We start from the raw sequence: 14,329 nt of genomic DNA, 5'->3' as shown, positions 1-14,329 counted from the left end.
CTGAATTTTCACTTTAACAGTTGCAACTAACTATTCATACATACAATCAACTCTTAAGTACCAAAGGGTGCATTCTGTAAATTCCCATTATTGTCGGAAAACAGGGCTTTCCATTTCTTCTGTGCATTGTCACCTAGTGGAAAGATTTTACCTCTTTGTTAATTAACTCTGCTTCTTCTCACTGTAGCAAAGCAAAGTTTGAGCGGAAGCATACGTTAGCTCCTCTCTACGCTCAGCTCAGCTTCTGTAAAGAGTCTCTTGGGGCACCTGGGTGGCTCAGTCGGTTGAGTGTCCAACTTCAGCTCAGGTCATGATCTCACGGTTTGTGAGCTCAAGCCCCGCATCAGGCTCTGTGCAGACAGCTCGGAGTCTGGAGCCTGCTTCAAGTTCTGTGTCTCCCTCTCTCTCTGCCCCTCCCCACTCACACTCTGTGTCACTCTCTCAAAAATGAATAAGCATTAAAAAAATTTAAAAAAAAAGAATCTCTTTCCCACGATCTCCGCCTCCTCTGGCAAAGGTGTAAAGACACAAGCAGGTATGTAAAGAAGCAACTACTTTGGGGCCAGTCCTGATGCTGGCTATGAATTAAGGTGAGAAATATTGGATAAGAATATAAAACATAATTGCTTAAGAGCTTACCAACTCCTCCTAAATCACATGTTCACTTTCTCCCTGAAAATGTTTGGGTTTACAGTTTGGAAGACACTCCGTCTTTCCATTCAATCACATATCTACTCATTTGACAAACACCTCTTCAATTCCTACTATGTGATGTATATCATGCTGATCTCACAGTGTGTACAGTCCCACCATATTCTGCAGACAAAATGAGTTAACGTTTGTGAATCTAGTCGGAAAAATATTTTTACTTCGGTAAGTTGCCTGTGGGTTTTACTTGTTGTTGTTATTAACACGTTTCCCGGGTTGTACACCTCTACAGTGGGGATGGGAGGGAGTTATTCATGTAGACTACATGTGAGTCATGTGACTGGCTCCCCAGGGGTTGCCTAGCAACCCACAAGAGTGTATGTTGTTACTCTGGTTACTTTATCATACATTCGAGGACAGGTTCCTGGTTTGCGTTATCCATATCGTTAGATCATCTAGATTTGGACAAATACAGGGGTGTTTTTTTTTGTTTTGTTTTAGTCATTTTTTCCTCGTGTGCATCTGGACCTTCAGTACATTAGTATTGTCTTTAATTTCTGTAAATATTAAGTTCTCTTAAGAGAAATTAGTATCTATGTTCTTTATTCTCTTTATGCTCTTGTGTATAGACAACATGTCCACATGCTTTTGTTAGAACACACTGGGATCACGATATACTATAAACTTCAAACCTAGAAAATCTGTAGGAACATTGGCCAACTGATTTAATTCCCTGATATATGGAGGAAATATGCCATTCTTCAAGCCCTTTTAGAAACTTACATTGCAATTACTTTTAAGATTATTGAGAAGAATAGCCATCTTGTTCACTCTAGTAAGAACCTTCTGTAATATTTATTGTTAAGCAAACATGATATATCACATCGGTTTCCCTTTTATTCCTTTTACTTATTATTTAGTTTATATAATTTACTTTTATAATGGCGACTTAAAAAGAATCATTTCTACTTAATTTCTGTCTGAAATTGGTAGGAATCTACACCAATATATCTTTGACTTTTCCATTACATCTTTTCTAAAGTACAGTGTTTGTCTTCAATTAGTGCCAAATGCAAAATTTATCAGGGCAACTTTTAAGTCCTCTTTAGGAATTATTGTATTTACACATGATCCATAGCATTTTCTCTTGTTGGCTTTTCAACAAGTTATCTTTAATATGTATGTTTTTGTTGTTGTTGTTGCTGTTTTTTAGAGAGAGAGAGAGTGAATTGGGGAGGGGCAGAGAGAGAGAATCTCAAGCAAGCTCCACAGTCAGCACAGAGCCTGACATGGGGCTCAGTCCCTCAACCCTGGGACCATGACCTGAGCCAAAATCAAGAGTCAGACAGATGCTCAACCAACTGCACCACCCAGGCACCCCTAATATGTCCGTCTTAATGTTACTTTTGTAATTTAAACTATTTAAAAAATCTGTGGCAAAATGTAGAAATATCATTTCACTATGTATTCTTTTAATATTTTAGAAACAGTTTCCATCATTGTCATCCCTTTAATTTTTTTTATCCTTTATCATGGATTGCCATGTTATTTCAAAGGGCTTTCATTTGAATCCCCACTTGCTTCTAGATTTTGAACTGCCTGTGTATCTTTCAAATACACGTTTAAACACAGGAGGGAAAAAAATGCGAGTAACGCTTGCTAACTGTAGCATGATTGCAGCCTGTTTGAGAAGGAAGTGAATAAAGAGGCAATATAAAATCACAAGTCAACTTCAAGACCCAGTGTTAGGCTGCTTTCAGTACCCTATTGGAAAGGAAAAATCTCTTGAGTTTCACAGATTAACAAAATCTTCCTTGTATTTACTGTGCTCTGAAAATACAATCAACAGTGTGTATGGGGAGAAGAAAGATAATGAAAAGAGAAATTAGTCTCTGAAAAGCACATTCTAATGAGGCCATGAAATACAAGTTCATGTGTCTTATCTCAAAATATTTATTTAACAGATCCAGCAATAAAAATCAGGAGCCACCTGCCTCTTTAGATTACCTTAAAGAGGTTATTTTGGTTTCATAATAGTATAAAAAAATAAATCTGGGGTTGTCTTTGTTTTTAATTCTGAATTGTGTATTTTATTGAAAATAGCCATAGACCAGAAGCTCAGTTAGATGTTCTTATGAGAAAAAAAGTTTAGCAAAGAGTTTTAAATATTTCTTTTAAGTTTATTTACCTTGAGAGAGAGAGAGAGAGAGAGAGCAGGGGAGGAACAGAGAGAGACAGAGAATCCTAAGTAGGCTCTGCACTGTCAGACCCATGAGCTGTGAGATCATGATATCATGACCTGAGCTGAAACCAAGAGCTGGCTGCCTAAGTCACTGAGCTACCCAGGTGCCCCCGGCAAGGAGTTTATCATATCAACTCATTTGTTCAGATACTAATGAAGGGTGCTGTTAGTGGTTGGGAGATGGGTCGCAGAAGCTTCAATCTCAGGTGTGTTAGCAGTGTTGCATTATTGAGTCTGAGAAATCTATTCAGAGAGAGTGTGAACGCAAGAAACAGTAGCTTTGCCCCCATTGAGGTGTTCTCTTCTTGAAGATGTGTCATGTACGCAATAAACTAACTCTATGTGGCATACTTTAATTGCTGATTCACAGAAGTCCTGTTTGAAAGAAACAGAGGGCAGTGGAAATCAGGGTGGGAGAGCAGGGAGCCGCCTGTTTCCACCTGCCATTCCTTCCTTTTGTAGCGAGCCAGCAGGATGCCTGGTGCTTGGAGAGCTCTGGCAAACAACCCAGAGAGAAAATACACCTTCTGAAAAAGGTAGTTAAATCTCAAAGACCTCCAATTCTTTACTGTTTATCCAGGATTGGTAATATTTTCCTTTCTCTTTTCTTATTCATCCTTGTTCGAAGAAAGGACAAAAGGACCTAGTGGAAAGCTTCACCAAGAAAAGGCTTTTTGAAAGAATTTAAAAGAAGACAAAGGAGTCCAGCAAAGCAATACTGGGGACGGGTTGAGGGAGGAAGAGGTTCGCCAGTAAACAGCAGGGGCTGGGCCTGAGGTGCTGGAGTGGGAGGCAGAACCTGTCAACACACAAATGGCTTCTCCTGCTTATGCTGGTGCTGGGCCTTCTAGGGCAGCCCAAGGATTCCAGACTGTGGCTTGTAGCAGTTAACAGTCAGTATCCACACAGAAACTTCTGCCTCTGAGCTCTATATGAAATCTCCGGCAGGAGAAGCCCAAAGGGCTCCGACTTGGGAAGAGTTTGCCATCCTGGTAGGGAGACCTGCAGGTTGGTGGTTAGGCACATGACTGTCACTGGCAGACAGCCCTGGGTTTGTCTTGGTTCAATGTGTCATTCTGAGCCTCAGCCTCTTTAGCTTTCAAACATGGACAATAATAGTATCAACCTCATAAGTGAGGATGGATTTAGACAATTTATGTCGAACAGCTACATACATGAAATTTAGGACAACCTCCCTACACGGTCACTGTTACCATAATTGAGTGATCCACTTACTTGCAACACCGGAGATACAATTAAATGAGAATCCATCCTGTAAGCAATCAAGAGGGGTCTTCGAGACCACAGGAAGGTTTGATTAATTAGTCAATCGACAAGTAATTATTGAGTGTCCGCTCTGCTGGGCATTGATACAAAGGTGACCCTGAATTGCCCCTGTCTTCAAAGAGCTTAGAGTTTAGTAAGGAAAACAGATACACGCAAGGTACAGAATGATACATAATTCATTAGAGCTGTTGTATGGTGTTAACTTGGTCACTGAACCTGGAGACAGAGTTTTTGAGTTCAAATCCCAGTTCTGCTGCTTACTGGCTGTGTGACTTTGGACAAGGTACTAATAACCTCTCTGTGCCCAAGTTTCTGCCTATATAAGTGAGAGTAGTTAATAATAGCGCTTGAGTTCAAGAGTTGAAGTGAGGATTAATCTTGTGAAAACTGTATAGTGCTTAAAATAATGCTTAGCACTTAGTAAATTCTAGTTATGACACAGGAACAGAAATAAGGAAACTGACCACTGTCTTTTCCCTCATTGTTTTTTTCTTTTATGTTTATTTATTGCTTATTTATTATCTGTGTGGGACTAGATCCCATGAACTGTGAGATCATGGTCTGAGCTCAGGTCACTTAACTGCTCAACCAACCAAGTCACCCAGGTGCCCCTCCCTCATTTTTTTTTTTTTGTTTTTTTGTGGTTTTTTTTTGGTTTTTGTTGTTGTTGTTGTTACTTAAAGGTGGTTGGGAAAGGCTTTCTTGTGGAAGTGGTATCTGGTAAGGTTGAGGAAGAGCTGGAGGACAGGAGAGAAGAGAAGAGAATCCTGGGGGGACAGAGAGGGGGACATGTGCAAAGTCCCAAAAGGAAGAAGCTGGCATGTGGAAGTGCAGTAATTAGTTCAAAATGGCTACAAGCTGGAGTAAGTGGGGAAGACAAAGTAAGGAGAAGAGAAATAAGTGAGAGAGGCTGGATCATGAAGGGCTTTGCAAACCATCCTAAGGAGTTTGAGCTGTCTCCCAAAAAGCAGCGGGGAGCCTGGAGGAGTAACTTGACCAAATCATCAGAAATCCTAGAAACAGATGCCTGGAGGGAGAATGTGAATCCATAAGGACAGCATTGAGCCAAGGGTTAAATCTTGGAGGACGCCCACATTTGGGGGAAAGGGGAAGAAGGTGCACCAGTAATGGATCATGAGAAGGAAGAGACATATCAGAGGAACCAGGTAGCACCGGGCTTGGACACAGCAGGAAGATAGGGTTTCATCCAGAAGGGGTTAAGGAGAGCATGGGGCGCTGCGGGGAGATCAAACAAAATGAGGCTGGAGAGAAGTTTATTGGTTCTGGCAATTAGGAGGTAATTGGTGACCTTGGAGCGCAGCGGAAGCTTTGGAGCTGGAAGCCATATGGCAGAGGGTGTGGGGACACGGGAAAGTAGCCTCCCCTAGGTGCACCCAGCCGGACATGAAAAGAAGAGGAAAGGTAGAAGTTAGAAGGCTGGCAAGGTCTTTTGAATACAAGAGACCCAAGAGATGATCTCAGTGAAGAGAAGGAATTTCTAGAGAGAAGATGAGATGGAGAGAACCAGGCAGCTGACAGGCTCAGAAGGGAGAGAGTTTGCTCTTTAGTGGACATGAGCCTCGAAAGGCAGGGTGGATGCAGGACAGAGACCATTTTTGAGGTTGAGAAAGGAGAAAGAGGATTTTTTTTTCCTGTGAATGAGGGGAAAGAGCAAAAGGAGACTTGATGTTATGGAAGGTTTCATGTCAACTGCTGTGGGAGAAGCTTTGGGGACTTAACGAGAAATGAATAAAACAACTGTGGGGCAGCCAGGGAGGCTGGGCGCGACTCTTTCACGACAAATTAATGCATTTAATTTCTCTCTAAGCCTCCTGTTGACGTAAGAATGAAAAATGGTGTCCTCTTAATTCCTTAAGAAACTTAAATTCAAGTCTAATTCTGAACTTGAGGAGGCTACTGAACTTTATATAAGTTCCCTTAGTTATACTACCTTTTCCCTAAACTTCAACATTGCCTTTCAAAAGAACTGCTGAATAAATGGACATGTTGTCAGTGCATCCTCTCCTCCCACTTTCCAGATGAGCTACATTTCAGAATTCTTTACTTGCGCAAATGTTTCATTCACATTTCCCCAAAGGCGGGGCAGGATAGCTTCTGTAACTTCTGTGTGCTGACTGTGCTTGGCCAGTGTTTCTGCCATTCTCACCGCCACTCACGCCAGTGATCCCATGGAGTTCTTGTCCTATTCATAGATTTCATCCATCACCATCCTTCCTTGTTATAGTCTTCCATATTCTCAGGGGTTTTTCAGATTTCTTTTTTTTTTTTTTTGCCTTTTTAAAAAAATTGTGCACATTTACCATAATTTCACAAGGGCGTTATTAAAGATTGTCCAAAGGGAAAGCTAAATGGAGGTCCATTATTTGGAACAGAATTTCTCCTTAAGTCACTGCTTTTATATGTTTTTGAAGTTTAGACCTTAGAATTGCCTCAGTCAGTTTTAGAGTCTTCCCCTGAAACCCTGGAAAGCTGCTTCTGAGTCACTTCATAGGACACAGGACCTCTGGGAGGAGGAAGGCTGTCTTCAGTGGCTCAGCCAGGCCCATTTCAGTGAAAGGACATCACTTCCTTGAAACGAACTCCCACTTAGAGGACATTTCTTATTTTCTAAGAGGGTCAAACCAGACCAAAGAGAAGCACATTCTAGAAAGTAAGTTCTCCGATGTTTCTGACCATAAAGCTGTGTTTCTGAAATCTAAGATTATTCCCAGCAGGAAGCCTAAGTATGGGCTAACGCTACAAAAAAAAAAAAAAAAAAAAAAAAAAAAAAAAAAAGTATCCCTATTTTACCTATGATGTCTATAAATTGTGATCACTTATTTTCATTCCAGAGTCATACTTTGTGCCGAACCATGAAAAGCAAAAAATACATTTAAAATATTAAACCGTAAGCTATTAGAGAAGGGTAAAAGAGTCCCTTTGTGTCAGGATTTCTTCTGTCTGAAGGGATGAATAGCAGTCGCCTTTCTCTGACATAAATAGCTTTCATATAATACCTTCCAGAGGAAAAAAATGGCTTTAGGACAAAATACAGTCACTAGTCCTTTTTTCCATGCATGAACTTTTGAACAGGAAAATAACATTAACAGATTATTAAACTATTTGTCACCAAAGAAAAGTGGATGGTATTTTTGTGTCTTGAATAATCTGTAGTGGAAAAAAAAGAAAGAAAGAAAAAAGAAAAAGAAATCATCAAAGGGATAGTCTTTACTTGCCCTCCTTTCAAAATTCACTGATTTTTCCTTTCCAATGTAATTTACAATTGTCCTTGGTTTCAGACTTGTGATTTTGTTCATTATCGCAAATGATTGAATTTTCATTCAAAAATCTAGATTAAATTTCAGAGTTCAGCCTGAGAGAAAGGAACTATTGAAAAGACACTTTCTTCCTTTTCTTTTTTCCTGGAGGAAGGCTTGGGTTCTCAGAGGATATCAAATTCCCGTGTCAGTTTGTAAATAAGCATCAAAAAGTCTGTTGTCTTTTCAGGCCAGGCTGTTTGTCTTATTTGTGTGTTTGTGGTAAACTAATCTACAAGCGCTTCCCTGATAAAGTTAACACTTAGTTAATTACCCAAAGCCTTGACATGTTCTATAATTGCCATTTGGCTAACAAACATTTGATACTTGTCTTGGGTAGAATTTGTTGAGACCTAGAGAAGCAAGCTTTTTGATGGATGGGGAACAAACCAAATAAATACAGTATTTTATGTTCTTTTAATTCAGGGCCAAGTGGATTTGGATGGAGTGTTTATTTAGTTTGCTGGCTGTTTCAAGATGCTGTGGTGTATTGATTCCTTTTATTACTAGCAGCCGTTTAACCTGACCTCTTCCAGATCCAGTATTTTAAAAGCCATAAATTTTAACTTTACTTATGAGCAAAGGCTGAAATGCTGTGAAAGCCTTTTTATTAGTTGAGCTCCACCATTCTCGATGCTCTTGTGTCACCCATGGCAACAATATTTAGGGCTTCTTAAATTAGAGTGGCTGCTCCACTGGTAGGGAGGGGCAAAGGCAGCTGTAAAATGAAGTCATAAACATTTCAGGGGTATAGGGTTCCATGATGCGATAGCAGACAGGTGCAAGAAAGTAGGGGCATGCCTGAGGAGAAAAGGATTTGGGTTGATTACATTAAATAAACATTTAGTTTAGCATCTCAGATACTGAACAGAGAGGAACAGAATACCCGGCAACTAAAGAGCAAGATGGAGCCTGAGACCAATTGGAGAGACCGGTCTTGAATATGAGTCTTCGGGTTCCAGGCACAACCTTCATCTCTGGATTTATGATAGACCAAGAAATCTACTTTTCTTCCTAAGCTGTGAAAATATATGCTTCTGATCATAGACTGATTTGAACAAGAATCAGGGGAGACTTTTTCTGGAATATCAGTGCTTGACTTTTTGAAGATACCGTTAACTGTCCTCTGAGGATTGGGAACTGTTTTGGGTCAATCAGCAAATCAAAAGCATTTCATCTTAAAGTAGACCAGTAATGCACCACCTGGCCAGCCTGCTTTGTGTATACACTTTAAAGGGCCTAATCTTCCATAAAAAAAGAGGAGAAAGGAATATTATACATGAGTTTAGCCCTGAAAGGCATCAGTCAGTGAGAATGCCTTGTGTTTAGAGTTGAGGACAGAAGGAGACATTCTACTTGTGTGGCTTCTGGGTTTTTGCTCACGCACATTGGTAGCTTTGGTCTGCTTTGAAGAAAAGCTGAGAATTTCCCATCAGTTTTCTAATTATCAAGATGTTTGTTTAAACAAATTTTCTTTTCTCAACCTCTAGACCTGCTTTTATTTGATCATGCAGCAAAACTCTGATGCAGCATTAGTGAGGTTATATAAGCAAAGAATTATTTCACCATATGAAAAAAATCCGAGCTACAAAGAGAAAAACTCATATTGAAATAATTCAAATAAAAACGCCTACAACCCAAGAGAAATATTGAATGAGGATATTCCACACCCCTCCCATCTTTACTATATTACTTTGCAGAGGAATTTAATCCAAAATGATATGTGTTTAGACTTGGTTTGTTAGTTCACTGTAGTCATCTCTTTCTTTTTCTCTTAATGATAGTCTACTTAAGAATCCTTATACTGCCTGTGGCAAGAGACCGTCCCAGCATTTCAAATGGTACTTATAAAATAACCCTTATAAAGTTTTCTCCTCTGTGAATATGTCAGTGACTTCAATAAGAAAAACAAGACATATTTAAATTTCTTGCTGTTAAAATTAAGTTGCTTCCCTAAATTGTGATTCTTAAATTGCTAAAATGGGAGGAACTTTCTTTATAATTTGAAAAACGAGTCACAGTTAAAACAACATCGTAATTTTACCACCGTGCAGTTTAAAAATTGCCTAAAAGTCCACTGGTTTCACACTGCTCAAATCGTATTGTGGTCTTTGCATAAAATCAAAGCCTTCAGAGGGTGTGAGTTCTTATACTACTGTAGCCAAAGACTTCTGTCCTAGCATTTTAAGAAGCCAAGTATTCTTATTAATTCAGTTCCCCAAATTCAGTTCGGTTCACTAAACAACAGCAAAATGTTTAAATGTTTGCAGTGTTTTACTTTTCTCCAACCTTGTTTGAATCAAAGTGGAACTAAACACTTTCATTAACCAAAATATCATCTGATCAATGTTCTATAGCATACCCCTTTTTAATAACCATGCTTTTAAAAAGAACCAACTTTTAAAAACTCATTTTGATTGTAGTAAAATACATATAGCATAAAACTTTCCGTCTTAACTATCTTTATATGGTTCAGTAATGTTAAGTATGCCGACATTGTTGTGCATATAACTTTTAACACCCTAGATATCTGGACAAATGTCCCCCTTCCCTGCAATAAGACGGCTACCTCTATGGCCAGAACAGCCGTGCTGTTTTTGATGATCTTGGGCAGAATGGTCCCCTCTTTACCCACAGAAGGGAAAGTAGTTGTTACCTTGGGGGAGTTACTCAGATTTCTAGAAAAACTTTCTGTGGGGTTGGCTGTCATGGTGTGAATTAAAAGGTTATGTCAGAGGTTAAACTATGCAATTAAATCAAGAAAGCAGATTATTCTAGTAGCTGACATTAACTTTTGGAAAGAGACAAGATTAGCTGTACTTAGTCACATATAAATCGTGTGAAATGAACAATGGGAAAAAAATTATTTCACCAGGTACTTCCCTTGAAAGAAAATCGTTCCATCTTGCACCTCTAATTTTTCATCTTAATTCTGTTACTTCACGAGGCTCATTATCCTTTCCCAGATTTGCACACAGTGACTGATGCATTGTGACAGGTTGTTTTTGTTTTTCTGCTTTAAAAAATATTCCCTCTCTCCCTAAATAATTATCTGCAAATTAACCTTTTCTCTTACTGGAATATTTGTTGAGCTAGAATGCAGAAAATAGAAATGTGTAAGCAAGACTCTTTAGACAGGAGATAAATTCTTTGAGGCCACCAGGGTATCATTTATTAACTGACTGGTGCAGTCCACTAAATGGGCCCCTTTTGACCTGAAAGAGTTAATGCTCTATTGAAAGTGTATGGATTGTCCCCAGCTTTTCTCCCTTGGAATGCTCTGACCCATTAATGGCTGTAATAATAATAATAGAAAACAATCCCACTTTGCCTCCATTACTCTGAAACTGTTAATGGTATCCTAATGTTTTTTATTCTTTAAGTGTAACTGAAAACTGACATTCCGCTCAGCTAAAATTTCAAATGTCGTATTTTTTTTCATTGTCGTTTTTACATGCTGTGTAAAGGATGCTGAGTAAGGAATAATGCAGAGGCTTATAATTGGTCTTTTAAATCATCATAAACATTTATTTTTCCCCCCATGGCTATATCTAGTGCCAATAACTCAGTCATAAGATGATGGGAAAAACTATTTAATGATGCATTACAGCTTCTTCCTAAATTCTTACCCAGAACAAGGCAGGGAGAATATAGCATATGACACTTGGCTCAAAAGTCCATAGTAAAATGAGAAAAAGAGTAGCTTTTTTTGTGTGTGGGAGCATCAGCAGTCCTTTCTTTTTTTGATATAAACACTTTTTAGAAAATCTGTATGGTTTTGTGTTTTTATTATAATTAACTATTAAAAGTAGAATAGGGCTCTGCAATGTTTGAGGCTTCTGTTCTGGGAGGCTGACTTCTATAAAAGGTGATTAATGGTGATAACCCTTTCTCGGGCTCTCTGGGGATTATAAGCATTTGGCACAGAGCTTGTCACACAGTAAGTTCTAAATAAGCAGTTAGAAAGCCCCTGCCTTAGTTATTGTCCACAGAAATAAGCAGGTGTATTTGGGTGCAGAGATGCAGACTTCAGAGGTCTCTTGTTGCTGGTGGGATCAATCATGCACCCGTTCATCTCGCTTCTAGGGTTGTCTTCACTCCTTTTCTATCCTCTGTGTCCGTCTTCACCTCTGCATGCCTCCCACCCCACATGAACACTCCACAGTGGACAGATTGGTGGGTTTGCTACTCCTCATCAGTCCTCTGCTCTCACCTTTCTCCCACTCTGTTTCTAGGACCATCTCTCAGTCTGTCCAGATGTCCATTTCAGCTCAGAGTGTTCTTTTGCTCCCCGACGCCTATCCCCCACTCTACGTCTTACTATATCACCCCCTTGTTTTGGGAATGTTTTCAAATTCTGCATTTTGACTCCCCATAAGCAGGTGTTTAAGAGAGATAGCTCTCTGTATCTTCTTGGGATCAGTTCAGTCCAGTGTCTGTAACATATGTGGAAGAAAACACCCCTTTTTTTTATTAGTAGCAACATAGTGACGCACACACACACACGTATAGTAGCTTTCTCCTACATATGTAATTTCAACTGATCACAATAAAAAGCCATGAGATTGACATTACTGTTAACTTATTTAAGTTACTTAACCTATCAGTGCCTCAATTTCCTCAGCTATAAAACAGGGATAACAATAGTATGCAACTCATAATTGAGCACGCACGCACACACGCGCGCGCGCACACACACACACACACACACACACACTTGAAACGTACCTCGTACAGGTAGCTGCTGCTGCTTTTATCATCATCAGTATTATATTTTTCATCATTCCAATTTTACTGATGAAGAAACTGAAGCCCAGAAAGGTTATATGGCTTGCCTAGACCCCAAGTCCTCCAAGGTCAAATCCTCATCAAAGATGCTTCTTACATCAAAGTCTGTATCATTAACTACCCTAGGCTGCTTTTTGCCTATTGTTTCCTTGGTTTTTACAGATAGGTTTGGAATTCACAGTTTGTTCAGAAGTTCTATGAAAGACAAGCTTGACAGGAACTTACCCATTCAATACACAGCCTCCTGCAGAAACAGACACCTCCCTGTGAGGCCTCCATCTCCTCCCACATGTCAAGTCTCTCTTGGGTAGCCATGAGAATGTAGTGGGAAGAACAGACCCTTAAAAGTGATATCAGGTTTACTCATAACTTTAAAACCCCAAACAATATATTTAGTTAGTACAAGTATAGATAAGCTGTTTGAACTCTTGGTTAACCGTAGTGAGAATTCATTCTATTATTTTTGAAAGCCATTCTATTTTCCTAAAGTGTGTAACAATTAGTTGTTGGTTTCTAGTTATTAGTAATCATCTGGAGAACGGTCTCCGCTTCACAGAGGGGTCAGGGGCCAAGACTCTGTTTAATACGACTCCTCTCTGTAGGGGAATTTAGTTCTCATAAAACCCAACCAATAACAGACTAGAACATGCCTGCCTATAGACGAACATCAGAGACAGTTTTCGCTGCTGTGATTGGCTCTGTACTTATGATCTCTTTGCCATTATGGCCAAGAACAACCTTCCCTATTGCTCAAGTATCTGTCTAACCCGGGTAGAAACAACTGGTGGGTTGATATGTGGATGAGACATTAGAGAATAGGGTATGAACTCAAGAATCTTTAGGTGACAGTTGAAAGTATCTATTTCAAGCTGGCTTTGGCAAGGGAGACAATTTGTTGACTCATGCAACTGAAGAGTTCAAAGGAGCATCTGCATAAAGACAAGGATGGGTCTAGGGTCTCAGTGTCAACAGTGTTCTCTCTCACAGTTCTGGTTCCTCTCCTTGGACTTCCTTTTTATGGAAAAGCCAAGATGGCTATCCCCAAACCAAACAGGGGAATGAACTATACTGACCAGTTATGCCTGGCTCATAGGCACACTTCTGGGTGAAAGAGGGGGAAACATAGTAACCCCCAAAAGAAACCAGGATACTCATTCCATCTGGAATGGTGAATACTGGATAGGAAAAAAAAATGAATGTCAATACCAGGGGTAGATAAAAGGGACAGATCAGGATAATAGCTGGCGAGTTGTGATGTTCTTCTGCTCCTCCACGAGCTTCCCTGAGAGGGACTACAGCAGTGTCCCCAAGTATTCTGAAATTTCACTATAACCTACCAGGAATTTCAGTACAAGAAAGACTGATCAGAGACTTCCCCAAGGGGGAGATATTAATGGAAATACCACCTTCTTGTAACCTTGTTTCCTGCTGGCAAGGGCTCCTCAGGCTGAGTTATAGGGAGACTCCAGCATGTTGTCAGATTTCACAACAACATTAAGTGGGACTTCCTTTTCATATTTGCCACCTCATTTATTTTGTGTGCCCCCATGTTATTAGTTTTGCTGCCCATTAATCATTATATATTGAAAAATATAATAAAGTATGCTTAAGAGGAGATAGCATCAGGCCTGGATGTGGCAGTCACAGCTTAGCCATGCCAGGAGGATGCTTCAGGGTGGCGGGCAGTGCCCCATCCTACCCATTCAGAGGCACATCCAGGAGCACGTCTTGCCTCCCACGTGGACTAGACCATGCTTCCTCAGCCTTTGCAAGGTGGGCAGAGAAATGTCTGAGGCAAGTAGCTCTGGTCACTCTGAGGAAAGACGATTAACCACACTAAAAATGTGTCAGAAGAAATTGCTTTACAAAAGCCTGAAGTTGAAGTTGTAAAAAGGAAGAAAGTAAAGATCAAGATACTGTGTTTGCGGTGCGTTCCATGACCATATAATACAGCCGTCTTTCATCTCCTTAATTTATCCTATATATTCCTTCCATGTTCCCTTTTCTCAAAATACCAATATTACCCAGCCATTCTGTTGGTGGAAAA

General features: G+C 39.8%; 1 protein-coding gene across 4 annotated transcripts in view; it reads left to right on the top strand.

The window, feature by feature from the left end:
* Window positions 1-14,329, top strand: part of PARD3B (par-3 family cell polarity regulator beta) — a 1,023,096-nt gene that overhangs the window by 693,157 nt on the left and 315,610 nt on the right. The gene's annotated exons all lie outside the window — the stretch shown is intronic.

The sequence above is a fragment of the Prionailurus viverrinus genome, chromosome C1 (genome assembly GCF_022837055.1).
Source record: "Prionailurus viverrinus isolate Anna chromosome C1, UM_Priviv_1.0, whole genome shotgun sequence".
NCBI classification, from domain to species: Eukaryota; Metazoa; Chordata; class Mammalia; order Carnivora; family Felidae; genus Prionailurus; species Prionailurus viverrinus.
This window is presented reverse-complemented; position numbering and strand designations above follow the sequence as displayed.